The sequence below is a fragment of the Panulirus ornatus genome, chromosome 36, assembly GCF_036320965.1.
Source record: "Panulirus ornatus isolate Po-2019 chromosome 36, ASM3632096v1, whole genome shotgun sequence".
Classification (NCBI taxonomy): domain Eukaryota; kingdom Metazoa; phylum Arthropoda; class Malacostraca; order Decapoda; family Palinuridae; genus Panulirus; species Panulirus ornatus.
Window position 1 is genome coordinate 3721885 of NC_092259.1, and position 14787 is coordinate 3736671.

The 14787-nt window shown below is 38.7% G+C and overlaps 1 protein-coding gene and 1 long non-coding RNA gene across 11 annotated transcripts in view; both read left to right on the forward strand.

Annotated features, from left to right (window-relative positions):
* Nucleotides 1-14787, forward strand: part of LOC139760264 (uncharacterized) — a 229306-nt gene that overhangs the window by 81153 nt on the left and 133366 nt on the right. The gene's annotated exons all lie outside the window — the stretch shown is intronic.
* LOC139760441 (uncharacterized) overlaps nucleotides 1021-14787 on the forward strand; it is a 50494-nt gene continuing 36727 nt past the window's right edge. The window contains exons 1-2 of the long non-coding RNA XR_011715339.1: nucleotides 1021-1118; nucleotides 12102-12291. This is a non-coding gene — a long non-coding RNA (uncharacterized lncRNA). The remainder of the gene's footprint in view (nucleotides 1119-12101; nucleotides 12292-14787) is intronic.

Here is a 14787-nt window from a genome sequence, read left to right on the forward strand (position 1 = left end):
TTTTTTGTCCAAAGCAACATTCCTTCTTTCTTTTCCTTTTTTGTTTTTTCTCTTTTTTTTATCATCTCTGCAGAATGAGGTGTCCCGGAACCGTATCCCATTTAAGTTCTTATTTATTTATGTGTTTATTTATTATCCTTTGTCGCTGTGTCCCTCGTTAACGAGGTAGCTCAAGGAAACAGACGAAAGAATGGACCAATCCACCCACACTCACATATATATACATACGCGTTCACACATACACATATACATACCTATACATTTCAACGTATACATATATATACATAGACAGACATACACATATATACACATGCACATTATTTATTCCCTTATTTATGCCCTTATTTATTCCCGTCACCACCCCGCCACACATGAAATGACATCCTCCTCCCCTGGCATGCGTGCGAGGTAGCGCTCAGAAAAGACAACAAAAGCTATATTCGTTCACATTCAATTTCTAGCAGTCATGTATATTGCTCCGTTTCCATATCCAGAGAAACACATGTGCGGACTCATACGCACGTGAGAATACGTACACTCGCACGAACACAAACTCTGCAGACATCACACTTACATCTACAAAAATACTTTGATCCTTGAAAAATGCACGATTACCTGTTTACCCACTTGGAAAGAAGTTTTAAACATATTGCTCCCTTGTTATATATTTATTCAGTCTTGCTACTATTCCCTATCCCTAAGGCCCAATGAATTCACTGTTTCTTGGTCTACTCCTACAGTACTCTAAACAGTGAAGAGAAATTTTTTTGCATCTTTACAGAATCTTCTCTGGCTAAGTTTCATGGTATCCTTTACCTCATCGCCAAGATGTCTGAACTCGAGGCTCCCATGTTGGGATTTCCTTTCCTCGGTCACTCTAGTTGGCCAGTTTTTAAGATTATTTCTGTCATCAGAAGTTTCCATCACGTTTATTATATTTTCAACCAATAATTTCTTAATCATTAGCCATTACTCGCAAACAACCTTATTCTTTCGTGCGCAAATCGTATTTCCTTTGTTTTTCATTTTCAGTATACATAACATCTCGTTACGATAGAATTTCCGCCATATCTCCAACTTGACGTAGAAAACAATTATAATTGCTGAGGTGTAAACAGGTGAGCATGAGTATATTAAAAAGAAAAATGACTGAGAATTTCTTTATATGTGAGAATGCCTTCAACAGTCATTAGGGAACTGCTTTGCATATCTTGTAAGATAACCTGTCACATCAACTATGCAAGCATAAACTATAACAATAAAAGATATCAGCATTGCTTTACAAGCAAATATTGTTTGTTGGTTATGTACTGTAGACACATCTTGCTTTTTGATATATTAAGTGGGAATCTGAGGCAGATAAAGAAAAGTTTGTGAAAGCACTACCCTCACCCTACAACAAATGGTTGAAGTTACAGGACTTCAATCCCATCACGGGTTCAGTCAGTAACTTGGAAACAGGAAATGGTGTAGTGGCGATTTATTTAATACACTTCATCGACCCTGACACGGCTATATTTCACAGTGGAAATTTATGTTGAAAGTGTTCACAAAACATGAACCACATACATGAGCACAGACGGGGACAGAGATGCTGATTTAGGCATGGAAGGAGAGAGAGAAAGTGCAAGCCATGATATGGTAATCACAGGCCAAGATATAGCAAGCACAGCCATGATTACAGAGGCAGACACTGACTCAGGTATGGAAGGAGAGGAAGAAAATGGAGGCTAGAAAACATCTAGTACAGACGTGAGTGCAAAAGGAGACAGAGATTCTGACTTGGGTATGCAAGGAATATGGGAAGAAGAAAGTGGAAACCAGGAAACTTTCACAGGCCTGGCCACGGATATGGAGAGTGTGATATATGACAACATGAAAGAAGAACAAATCCAAAGGGTGCTCAGAGTCTGTAGATATTATGCATAAATTGCACGTATAACAAAACTCACATCTTACTGGGGGAAAAGATAAATTTGATCTTAGAAATTTTTTGAACTGGCTTAGAAAAGGTAAATGCCAGTTGAGTAGAGGATGCAGATTTTACTATCCAGAAGTATGCGCATCATCACTCGAGAATAGGCACTGTTTGAATGAGTAATCTGAGGACACCTATGTATCAAGGACAACAGGACATATCCCTCATACCCTTTACAATGCACATCCTTTTATGTTTACAGACACGGCCAAACAGAGGCAAGGGAGAACTACCAGAGGAAATGACACAGGTCTTTCTCTTCTGAATGGTGAAGGAACTGAAAGCACTTTGCAAAGTTCAGGAGAACAGAGCAAATAAACCCCCAAAACATCACAGAGACAAACCATGTAGCATATTTTGTATATGCTAGCATATATAGATCTAAATCACATAGAACAAACAGAATCTCATTTATGTATGGCTTGCAAAATGAGTCAGAGGCAGTATTTGTAGCCATCACTGAAAGATACATGTTAAAGATGATGTTAACGGTAAGGTCAAGATTCCCATCTACAACCTGTCAGTAAGGTCAAGATTCCCATCTACAACCTGTACAGATGCAACTGGAGTAGATCAAGTGAAGGAGTTGGACCGCATGTAATAGATACTCTTATAGCAACTAACCTCCCAAAATCTCCAAATGATTTAGTAGATGCACTCATTTTCATGGTTGAAGACCCAAATCTGGTCAATGTAGACCTTCCAAAGAAGCTACAGCTCACCCAACAAAGGAAAGAAAACCTACCAAATGGATTATCGGATATATATCTGAAACTAAAAATGTCTCTGGAAACACTGTAAAAAGAAGAAATGCCATGAATGAGATAGAAAAAATACTGTTACTTGTATGCAGAATGCAAATCAAAGACCTCAAACTTCATTATCCCTCATAAAACAGAGGGTATTTTTACAGGTGACTTTACTTGTAGGCAAAATGCAAATCCAAGACCTCAAACTCCATTAGCCCTCTTAAAACAGAGTGTATTTTTACAGGTGATTGCCAGATGAGCGAGTTTCTAAAAAGGCAGTATGAATTTATATTCATCGAGCCAAAAACCACATTAAAGATAAGTAGTCTAATAGACATCTTCCTAACAGGATTCCCCAAGTCTGAACATAGCAAGTATCACCACCTCAACAAAGGATTTCAAAAGGGTTATTAAGGGCATGCCCATGCACTCAACCCCTGACCCAGACTCATGAAACTAAGTCTTCATAAAAAATGCAAAACAACCCTAGCATGAGCACTAGATATCCATTTGAGAAAAGTCTAGATCCTGGCATCATTCTCAAGTGACTGAGAATGACTCGCATCACCCCACTTCTCAAAGGTGGAAGCTAAGCATTCCCAAAAAGCTTTTGACTGGTAGCATTAACATCACACATTATTGAAACTTGAAAGAGTCCTCAATGGCAAACTGACAATTTATGGAATGAACTAAATACATAACCCAGGACAACAGAGAGATCTTTTGAAGCTGTGGAAAACAAACTAAATGCTGACGTGATTTTCACAACCCTTGCAAAAGCTTGATAGATGTGACCATGGTGTCATTGCACATACAGTACAAACTATAGGGATAACTAGAGAATCTTGGGAATGGAAATACAACTTTTTACTGGCATGTCACAGCACATAGTGGTAAAACCATACCAAGTGCCTCCACCATTAAAAGCTCAGTCCCCAAAAACTGTACTTGCACCCATCCTCTTTCTCATTCTTTTATTTAACTTTGACTTAAGCATGAACCACAATTTCATATCATCCTTTGCAGATGATAAAAAAAAGAATGAAAATCACATCAGTAGAGCATGCTGAAAGGCTACAAAGAAACGTAAATGAAGTCTTTAACTGGGCAACTGAGAACAAAAACTGTTTAGTAGGTATAATTTTCAACTCTTCTATTATGGGGAAAATGAAGAAATCAAAATGATACAGAATGCTGGACAAACACAGATGCTATCATAAACCAGTTGACTAATGTGAAAGAGACCTAACCTTCAGCAAACACAACTAAACATTGGTTGCATCCTGCAGGTGGATGGCAGGCTGGATCCCGTGAATCTTCAAGATAAGGAAAAAATAGTATTATTCAAGGTGCTAATTCTCTCTTGAATTAAATATTGCTGATTCATATCACCACCCTACTAGTGGAGCAGTTAACTGCAAAATAAGGCAGAATACTTCGCCTAGCAATAGAAGCATGAAGCTTGGCAGAGATGTACTTCATTTAATAGTGGTCAAGAATAACATGATATCCACGTAAATGTTTGACATTTTCATGATAGTTGCCATGTTTTCCAGTATAGTGTCGTAGTATAAAGGTTTCACACAGTGAAGAATTGATCATAGTTTAAGATGAATTGTTACATTTTGCAATTGCTAGTCATTTTAAGATTATACTGCGTATATTTTAAAAACAAAGGGCTGCTATATTTCAAAATGGCCACCCAAAACTGTTTTGATATGAGGATAAGAGTACTCTGTGGTATAATAATAATCAATACTCAGTTGAATAATTTAGATGTGTTACCATGTAACATTGGTCTAAACTACTGCTGTGGAACTCAGCATTGAATTTAGCATCAGCTACTAAAAGCTCCTTGACAGACCCCAATAAAAATCAGTGGGTCACACCCTAATTAACAATTGTATGAGCAGAGGCTGGTGTAGTTTTGGAACCCAGTTTTGACTTTAGAATTACTTATGCTGGTGTTCATACCCTTATGTAGAAAAGCAAACTTCCAGTTGGATAAAGAAACTCTCTCAGAAATCATTCCATACATATATTTGCTCTTGATCATATCAACTATGCTTGCTGGCTGCCCATTCATCTGCATTCATTAATATGAACCATATAAATGTAGTATCAGTGTTTCTGAAGGGAAGCTCTACTGTGCATAAATCTGAAATAGAGTTGTCAGCAATTGCCGTTGATCATGCGCATGCACAAAACAATGCTCTTGTCAAAGGAGTGGTGGAGCAGTTGGCCTAGCAGAAGATCCTGTAGCATTGAGAAGTTGAATGCTTGCTGGACAAGAGATTGCTCACCTTGTTGAAAAAATTTAATCCTATGACAGTGTCTAAAAGAACTAATTATATTCTTCACACTGAGACAAGAGCAAACCAGAGTGTTTAATGGAAAATGTTAAAAGAATGTCAAGTGTAATCAAAGAAGTAGGTAATCCCTTTCGAGAAGAATCCAAAGATCTCATTGTATTTGATGTAAAGGAAATCATTGACCCCAAAGTATTTGAAACAATGGCAAATTTCTCATTATTTAGGAAAAAACCAACATAAGGCTTTCGTGAATGTTGATTTGACACAACAGAGAATTCAGCATTTTATGAGTTGATCAAAATGAACAAATTATGTCCTTTCAGCCAAAAGCCTTAATGAGTAAATACATCAAGTAAATTTAAATCACTGAGCATAAAAGACAGTTGTCATCTGTTTTCATGCTAGTTCATATGATGTCAAACAAGGTAATGTGACCTTAATATTAAGTTCTTTGTGCATGTATAACCTTACACAGAAAGGAGAACTTGGTATTGGGTCTCAGCCCCAGTTGATGGGGATACTTGAAAATCAGGTAAACCCTATAGAAAATTATCTAGTTGCTGATGTAAACATCATAGATAGAGCTGCCGTGGTCACTTCAAGAGTTCCATTGGCTGCAAGAACCCTTCCTGATTATACCAAAGGTTATGATAGCAACAGTAGCATCATATGATCAGAAATGTCATAGATCATGCTTGATGTTTGATGTTTATAAACCCAGCAGTCTGAAATCAGAATTGAGAATGAGAATGGGGACTGGCATACAATGAAAAGTTATAGGCACAGGTAGATTTCTTAGCAGTTGGAGCAATTTCCTGAAGTTAGTTGAAAATAAGACAGAACTGTTTAGCTTTTTCACACCACACATTGTTTCCTCTTATAAAGGATTTCATCCAATTAACGGTCACCATAGGTTAAAACATTACCTGTGATTGCTGTGTAGCGAAAGATGAATTAGCATCTTGCAGTAAAAAGGAAGCTTATACTTGATTGCTACTTTATGCCAAGCATAATGCAGCTCATGGATGTGCCAAGATTATAAGTAGTACTGATAATGATGATGTGATTACCATGTCTTGTTACCACGATATTAAAGCAGATGAACTTTTTATAGCCCCTGAAAAAGACAAGGACTTCAGATAGGTGCCAGTTCATGAAAGTGCTGCTTCTTTAGGTCCAAAACCTCATAGGCTTCCTTTCTTTCACACATTTACTGGTTTTGACACAGTTTGTGTATTCCATGCCAAAGGTAAAAATTCAGCATGGCAGGCTTGATATGTTTTTGATAAAGCAACAGAAACTTTTGGTCATATGTATGAATCAGCCAATGATGCTGATATGTCTGTCCTTGAAGAAGTCATTGATGTTATGTATGACATCAAATACAGTACAGAAAGTGAACAAGGCAAGGCTGCATGTGTTTGCTTCGTAATAGCAGTTTTATGATGTTATTCCACCAACCGAAGGTGTACTTTTGCAACTTTCTAGGAGAACTGCATTCCAAGCAAGATATGTATGGGGTCAAGCTCCAGTGTGTCAGCCTCATTGACCATGTTGATTTGTGATAGAAAAAATGGATGAAACGACTTTCTTACAAAACTTCACTGACTGCAATTGCAGCATGATGCCAAGAATTATATAAATGCAGTTGCGAAAAGAAAATATGCACATGCTATCACTTATGTCTTGCATGCTCGGCTCTTTTTAGCTGTACTAGAGATGCAGTCATACGTGAATGAGGTGTATAGAATGTTTAGAGGAAGATTGTCAAAGGTTATAGAATTAGTAGTTGAATACAAGGTTGTGAGATATAAGAATAAAAGGGGAAATGCAAATGAGATTAGAAATATTTTGGAAAAGAAAAAATTGTATGGTAGATTGCTCGATAGGGGATAGGGGAGAAAGAATCCTTCCCACGCATTCCTCACGTGTCGTAGAGTAGAAGGCAACTAAAGGAGACGGAAGAGGGGGGCTAGAAACCCTCCTATCCTTGTATTTTAACTTTCTAAAAGGGAAAACAGAAGAAGGAGTTACGCGGGGGGGTGCTCATCCTCCTCGAAGGCTCAGATTAGGGTGTCTAAATGTGAGTGGATGTAACCATGATGAGGAAAAAGGAGAGATAGGTAGTATGTTTGAGGAAAGGAACCTGGATGTTTTGGCTCTGAGTGAAACGAAGCTCAAGGGTAAAGGGGAAGAGTGGTTTGGGAATGTCTTGGGAGTAAAGTCAGGGGTTAGTGAGAGGACAAGAGCAAGAGAAGGAGTAGCAATACTCCTGAAACAGGAGTGGTGGGAGTATGTGATAGAGTGTAAGAAAGTAAACTCTAGATTGATATGGGTAAAACTGAAAGTTGATGGAGAGAGATGGGTGATATTTGGTGCATATACACCTGGGCATGAGAAGAAAGATCATGAGAGGCAAGTGTTTTGGGAGCAGCTGAATGAGTGTGTTAGTGCTTTTGATGCACAAGACCGGGTTATAGTGATGGGTGATTTGAATGCAAAGGTGAGTAATGTGGCAGTTGAGGGAATAATTGTTCAGTGTTGTAAATGGAAATGGTGAAGAGCTTGTAGATTTATGTTTTGAAAAAGGAATGGTGATTGGGAATACCTGGTTTAAAAAGAGATATACATAAGTATACGTATGTAAGTAGGAGAGATGGCCAGAGAGCGTTATTGGACTACGTGTTAATTGATAGGCACACGAAAGAGAGACTTTTGGATGTTAATGCGGTGAGAGGTGCAACTGGAGGGATGTCTGATCATTATCTTGTGGAGGCGAAGGTGAAGATTTGTAGAGGTTTTCAGAAAAGAAGAGAGAATGTTGGGGTGAAGAGAGTGGTGAGAGTAAGTGAGCTTGGGAAGGAGACTTATGTGAGGAAGTACCAGGAGAGACTGAGTACAGAATGGAAAGAGGTGAGAACAAAGGAGGTAAGGGGAGTGAGGGAGGAATGGGATGTATTTAGGGAAGCAGTGATGGCTTGCGCAAAAGATGCTTTTGGCATGAGAAGCGTGGGAGGTGGACAGATTAGAAAGGGTAGTGAGTGGTGGGATGAAGAAGTAAGATTAATAGTGAAAGAGAAGAGAGAGGCATTTGGATGATTTTTGCAGGGAAATGATGCCAATGAGTGGGAGATGTATAAAAGAAAGAGGCAGGAGGTCAAGAGAAAGTGCAAGAGGTGAAAAAGAGGGCAAATGAGAGTTGGGGTGAGAGAGTATCATTAGATTTTCGGGAGGATAAAATGATGTTTTGGAAGGAGGTAAATAAAGTGCGTAAGACAAGGGAACAAATGGGAACTTCAGTGAAGGGGAAAAATGGGGAGGTGATAACAAGTAGTGGTGATGAGAGGAAATGGAGTGAGTATTTTGAAGGTTTGTTGAATGTGTTTGATGATAGAGTGGCAGATATAGGGTGTTTTGGTTGAGGTGGTGTGCAGAGTGAGAGGGTTAGGGAAAATGATTTGGTAAACAGAGAAGAGGTGGTAAAAGCTTTGCGGAAGATGAAAGCTGGCAAGGCAGCGGGTTTGGATGGTATTGCAGTGGAATTTATTAAAAAAGGGGGTGACTGTATTTTTGACTGGTTGGTAAGGTTATTTAATGCATGTATGATTCATGGTGAGGTGCCTGATGATTGGCGGAATGCTTGCATAGTGCCATTGTACAAAGGCAAAGGGGACAAAGTGAGTGCTCAAATTACAGAGGTATAATTTGTTGAGTATTCCTGGGAAATTATATGGGAGGGTATTGATTGAGAGGGTGAAGGCATGTACAGAGCATCAGATTGGGGAAGAGCAGTGTGGTTTCAGAAGTGATAGAGGATGTGTGGATCAGGTGTTTGCTTTGAAGAATATATGTGAGAAATACTTAGAAAAGCAAATGGATTTGTATGTAGCATTTATGGATCTGGAGAAGGTATATGATAGAGTTGATAGAGATGCTCTGTGGAAGGTATTAAGAATATATGGTGTGGGAGGCAAGTTGTTAGAAGCAGTGAAAAGTTTTTATCGAGGATGTAAGGCATGTGCACATGTAGGAAGAGAGGAAAGTGATTGGTTCTCAGTGAATGTTGGTTTGTGGAAGGGGTGTGTGATGTCTCCATGGTTGTTTAATTTGTTTATGGATGGGGTTGTTAGAGAGGTGAATGCAAGAGTTTTGGAAAGAGGGGCAAGTATGCAGTGTGTTGTGGATGAGAGAGCTTGGGAAGTGAGTCAGTGTTGTTTGCTAATGATACAGCGCTGGTGGCTGATTCATGTGAGAAACTGCAGAAGCTGGTGACTGAGTTTGGTAAAGCATGTGAAAGAAGAAAGTTGAGAGTAAATGTGAATAAGAGCAAGGTTATTAGGTACAGTAGGGTTGAGGGTCAAGTCAATTGGGAGGTAAGTTTGAATGGAGAAAAACTGGAGGAAGTGAAATGTTTTAGATATCTGGGAGTGGATTTGGCAGTGGATGGAACCATGAAAGTGGAAGTGAATCATGGGGTGGGGAAGGGGATGAAAATTCTGGGGGCGTTGAAGAATGTGTGGAAGTCGAGAACATTATCTCGGAAAGCAAAAATGGGTATGTTTAAAGGAATAGTGGTTCCAACAATGTTGTATGGTTGCGAGGCGTGGTCTATGGATAGAGTTGTGCGCAGGAGGGTGGATGTGCTGGAAATAAGATGTTTGAGGACAATATGTGGTGTGAGGTGGTTTGATCGAGTTAAGTAATAATAGAGTAAGAGAGGTGTGTGGTAATAAAAGAGTGTGGTTGAGAGAGCAGAAGAGGGTGTTTTGAAATGGTTTGGTCACATGGAGAGAATGAGTGAGGAAAGATTGGCAAAGAGGATATATGTGTCAGAGGTGGAGGGAACAAGGAGAAGTGGGAGACCAAATTGAAGGTGGAAAGATGGAGTGAAAATGATTTTGAGTGATCGGGGCCTGAACATGCAGGAGGGTGAAAGGCGTGCAAGGAATAGTGTGAATTGGAACGATGTGGTATACCGGGGTCGACGTGCTGTCAGTGGATTGAACCAGGGCATGTGAAGCATCTGGGGTAAACCATGGAAAGTTGTGTGGGGCCTGGATGTGGAAAGGGAGCTGTGGTTTCGGTGCATTATTACATGACAGCTAGAGACTGAGTGTGAACGAATGGGGCCTTTGTTGTCTTTTCCTAGCACTACCTCGTACACATGAGAGGGGAGGGGGTTGTTATTTCATGTGTGGGGAAGTGGCGATGGGAATGAATACAGGCAGACAGTATGAATTATGTACATGTGTATATATGTATATGTCTGTGTGAGTATATATATATGCATACCTTGAGATGTATGGGTATGTATTTTGTGTGTGTGGACGTGTATGTATATACATGTGTATGTGGGTGAGTTGGGCCATTCTTTCGTCCATTTCCTTGCGCTACCTCGCTAAAGCAGGAGACAGCGACAAAGCAAAATAAATAAATAAAATAAGATTGCTGGAAAGTAATATACCAGTGGAAGTTTAGCAGAGGAGGAAGGAAGAATATAAGATGCATAAGTGGAATGTTAAGAAGCTAAAAGAGGAAAGCAAAGAAAGAATAGATGAAGATTTTGGAAAAAAGTTCAGCGAAATGTATAGGGAGAATAAGAAGTTTTACTAGAGGGAGTCAAAAGAGGAAAAAGATGGATGTAAGAGTGGAAAAATTAAGAGATTGTGGGGAGGTGCATGGGATTAATAAGAGGAGCATCAAGGGATGAAGGAATTGTAACATATAGTTACATCAGCCGGCATAATATCAGATGGTGAAATGTATAAACTTATTTTGGATGGCTTGGCAAGCCATTCACTCTACCCTGGACCCACTTCACTACCACTTACCTCAATCCCACAGCCATTCACTGTACCCTAGACCCACTTCACTACCACTTACCTCAATCCCACAGCCATTCACTGTACCCTAGACCCACTTCACTACCACTTATCTCAATCCCTTAGTCATTCACCCTACCCTACACCCACTTCACTACCACTTACCTCAATCCCTCATCACCAGCATTATTAGTTAGAATCTTTAGACATCATCTGATTTGCTCGTGAAATGGCACCAGTTGCTGAATCAGAAACAGATTTACATCATGATAGATTGTGGTATATTGATGGTAAGCCATTTCTGGTATAATCCATAAATGAGAATTGAACTGGGGAAATTTTTGGTCTGGAACATAACCTTCCATATCATATGGGTTTCAGTTACTTATGTAGCTACATTTCTCTAGAATGACAGATTGCCTGGAGTGAAACTCCATCATTCTCTGAGAACCCTCTGTGCTTAGTTTTGTTAGATTCCTTGCCATTTCCATCAGCATTACTATTAAAATTCATATAACATTTTGGTTATATTGCTGCTAATGTTGTGAAAATGAGGGTTCAGTAATTATGGGGATGTACTGAAGATGAAAGTGTAGTGAAATGGCCTTTGACCTGACCTCTAAGGGTGAGGTCAAAAGTCAGTGGTGTTGAGAGTTTAGTAAAGATGAGGGTGCAGCAGAGATAGACTTTGACCTAACCCACAAGGGTTAGGCCAAAGACTGTTGGTGCTGAGGGTAAAGATAATTTTGTTGTGAGTCCACTGTCATTTGTGTCAAGGGTGTAGTGGTGATAATGTTATTAACCAGAGTATCCCAGATGCATAAATTTAAGGAAGATGAGTTATGTTCTTTGTCACTCATCATCATGTTCACTTCAGTCACCATCATGCTCACCTTCATTTACTATCACTCGGCTTTATGTGCAATATCACTTTGTGCCAAGACATCATTATCAACAAGATATTAACTGATACTGATGCCTTTGCGTAACTATATTTTAGGTGTATATAGAGTGAGACAGTGCTTTCATTTGCTAATGTCATCATTTCTAGTTTACCTGATAATGTCTAGTCAAAAAACTAGATTTAGGTAAAATGGGTCAACTGTGATACCCTCATTTTACCAGCTTTTAGATTCAGGAAAGGTTCACTAAAATGAAAATGGTTTCTGTTATTCTTAGATATTTGATACTTTCATCTGTGGTTATTCTACGCATTTCACAAGTAATGATTGCATTTCAGATATCTGCCAGAGAAGAACTGCAGGGCCAGGTGCAAGATGTTCCAGTTGATAATAAACATATGCGGCAGTCAAGAAGACTCTCCTGGCTCTGGATCATTACAGCTTAAAGTTTAGGCATCAAGCTTAATCCTCAGGGTTAAACAATAACAGCAACTGTTTTATATACCCTCACTTTCATGAGTGCACTAGGTATGATTTAAGTATCATGATACAAGAGCATGAAGAACTTATTACACATGGTTTAATTTTAATATTTAATGTAGTTTACCTACTCACCAAAATAAGGTGTATACATTAGCACTAACCCCTTTAAACCTTCATACAGCATATGACGTTGGTGAATTCATGTCTACATGATTTTTAACCACGCAACAATCTGCCCAGGTTTATGACATTACAGTGCAGTGAGGTGATAGCAAGTGACAGTGCACTCACATTCATTTCCTCACTGGTTCTGTATGGTCTTACTGTTCGTTGCCTGATATCATCTGCTGTCTTCACTCTCCCTCTAACCTTCAGAGATGTTGGATGTGCTTCAGTGCCTTTTTTTTTCTCTCAGCCAGTCCAGCTATTGATCCCTCTTGAGGCTGGTCAATAAATGGGTACCTGGCTTAGGCTGGGATGAATATATGTATGTGTATAGCATATATGAGATGGCTTTGTCTAGGACAATCAGTTGCCTATGCTGTCTTAGCTACCATAGAAAAATGAAATAGTTTTATCCAATGTTTAGTATAGAGATAATACCAGTATCTGTTCTGACATTATAGTGGCAACTATTGGCTGTGCTCATGGGTTAGTCTTTCCACTACTTTTTGCTTATTTTGTATTTTGTTATTATTTCTTTTGGTTATTATGTGTTTGCAAAATTTTTCTTTTCATGAAAATGCACTAGTTTATTGTATATTTAAGATGCATTGCTTCTCCCCCTATAGTAGGGTATCAACAGGGACAAGCAAACAATGCCCACTTTCGCACACACTCATTCTTTAGCCATCATGTGTAACATATTAAAACCAAAGCTTACTTTAAGGGGCAAGTATCCTCAGACTTTTCAAGAGTTTGCCTTGACCACTTCATTTATATACCCTGCTTTTGTAAACTGAAGGGACTTTGCCTTCCCCTCATTTATGCCATTGATTCAGTTCATACTATGTTGAACATGCTTCTCACTTTTCTGAATTTTCAGGCCCCAGTATGAAAATCTTCATCGTCAGTCTTTGTTCAGTTTTTCCAAGTGTCCAAACTTTTCAGCACATCCTTGTCAGCTTCCTTTATCAGACTAGATTTAATACAACACTTTTCATTTATAGTCTCTCCTTACATGAGTAACCTGTCTCAAACCATATTTTGTTTATGTGAGTTTATGAGAAAGACAGACCACACAAGGCCTGATTGGTCCACAACTGGGTTGTCTGGTAAAAAAAGAAAAACAGGATTTTAACTTGACAAGAAAATGTAATTCTGCTCTGCAGTTTTTTAAGGTGTCATCAATTACCCTCTGCTGCACATTATCCTTTTAGTGACCCCGTTACTACTGTCACTTAATACAGTTTATTTCTGGCATTTTTTTCAGAGTATACCTGAATTTATAAGATATTTCTTTTGAAGGTATCCATATTCTTAATATTCACTACATCTGACTGTAACTTATTCCAGTGCTCAACACACCTATAGGAGAAGAAGCTTTTCCCATGTCTGTACTGTCTTTTAGCTTTGAGTTATATTCCATTTGTCCTTGTAACTGTATTTTCTTGTACTTGAAGAAGATGTGTATGATTTACTTTATCAAACTTGTTCAGGGTTTTGAGTGCTTGGATTAAGTCACTGCAAATTCTAAGTTTTCTAAGAGAGAAGAGATCCACTTGTTTTTGCCTCTCTTCATATGCCAAATTTCTAAGGGATGGGATCAGTTTTGTCATGCATCTTTGTACATGCTCTGATTTTTCCTCATCTTTTTTACAGTTTGAGGACCAAAACTGGACTGCATATTCAAGGTGTGGTCTTACTAGAGAATTATAGAGTGCTAGAATTGTTTCTGATGGCTTGTAATCTATGTTTCTGGCTATGAAAGCAAACATTTGGTTCCCTTTTTTACTTGCTGCTTGACACTGTTTAGTGTATTTCAGATTATTGCTAATGACAACTCCAAGGTTCTTTTCTTCACTTTCTGTAGTTAGAGAGTAAGGAAATTAAAGTACAGCTGTAGAACAAATAATACGCACTATTAGAGATGGAACAAACAAGGCAGTTGATGAAAGGTTTAAAAGATACAGAACATACTGGACCACTGCTTGTTACCTAAATGGGAAATTGAGAAAGTCAGGAACACAATGGTTGACAGTTCAACACTGAAGGCTCTTGCTGAATAGAGGTTGTCACCATATTTAGAAAGATTAGTGAAACGGGAGGTCAGTAGATGTAAATCATTAATTATTTTTGGTTTTAGAGATCATACACTAGATAAGAAAGAAAGGGTAAGAAGGAATAAATGTTTTTCAAAAGATTTTTGGAGGCTATGGAACTACCAATGCAATTACATTGATAAAGGAAAGGTGAAGAAAGAGCGTTTCTGATGAGGACAGTTGTGATTACATTTGAATTGGATCATCTAGCCAGGAGGTACTTTGGCAATCAGAGAAACTTTAAGACATATTGAAATTGAGTAGGGTATTTATCTATATA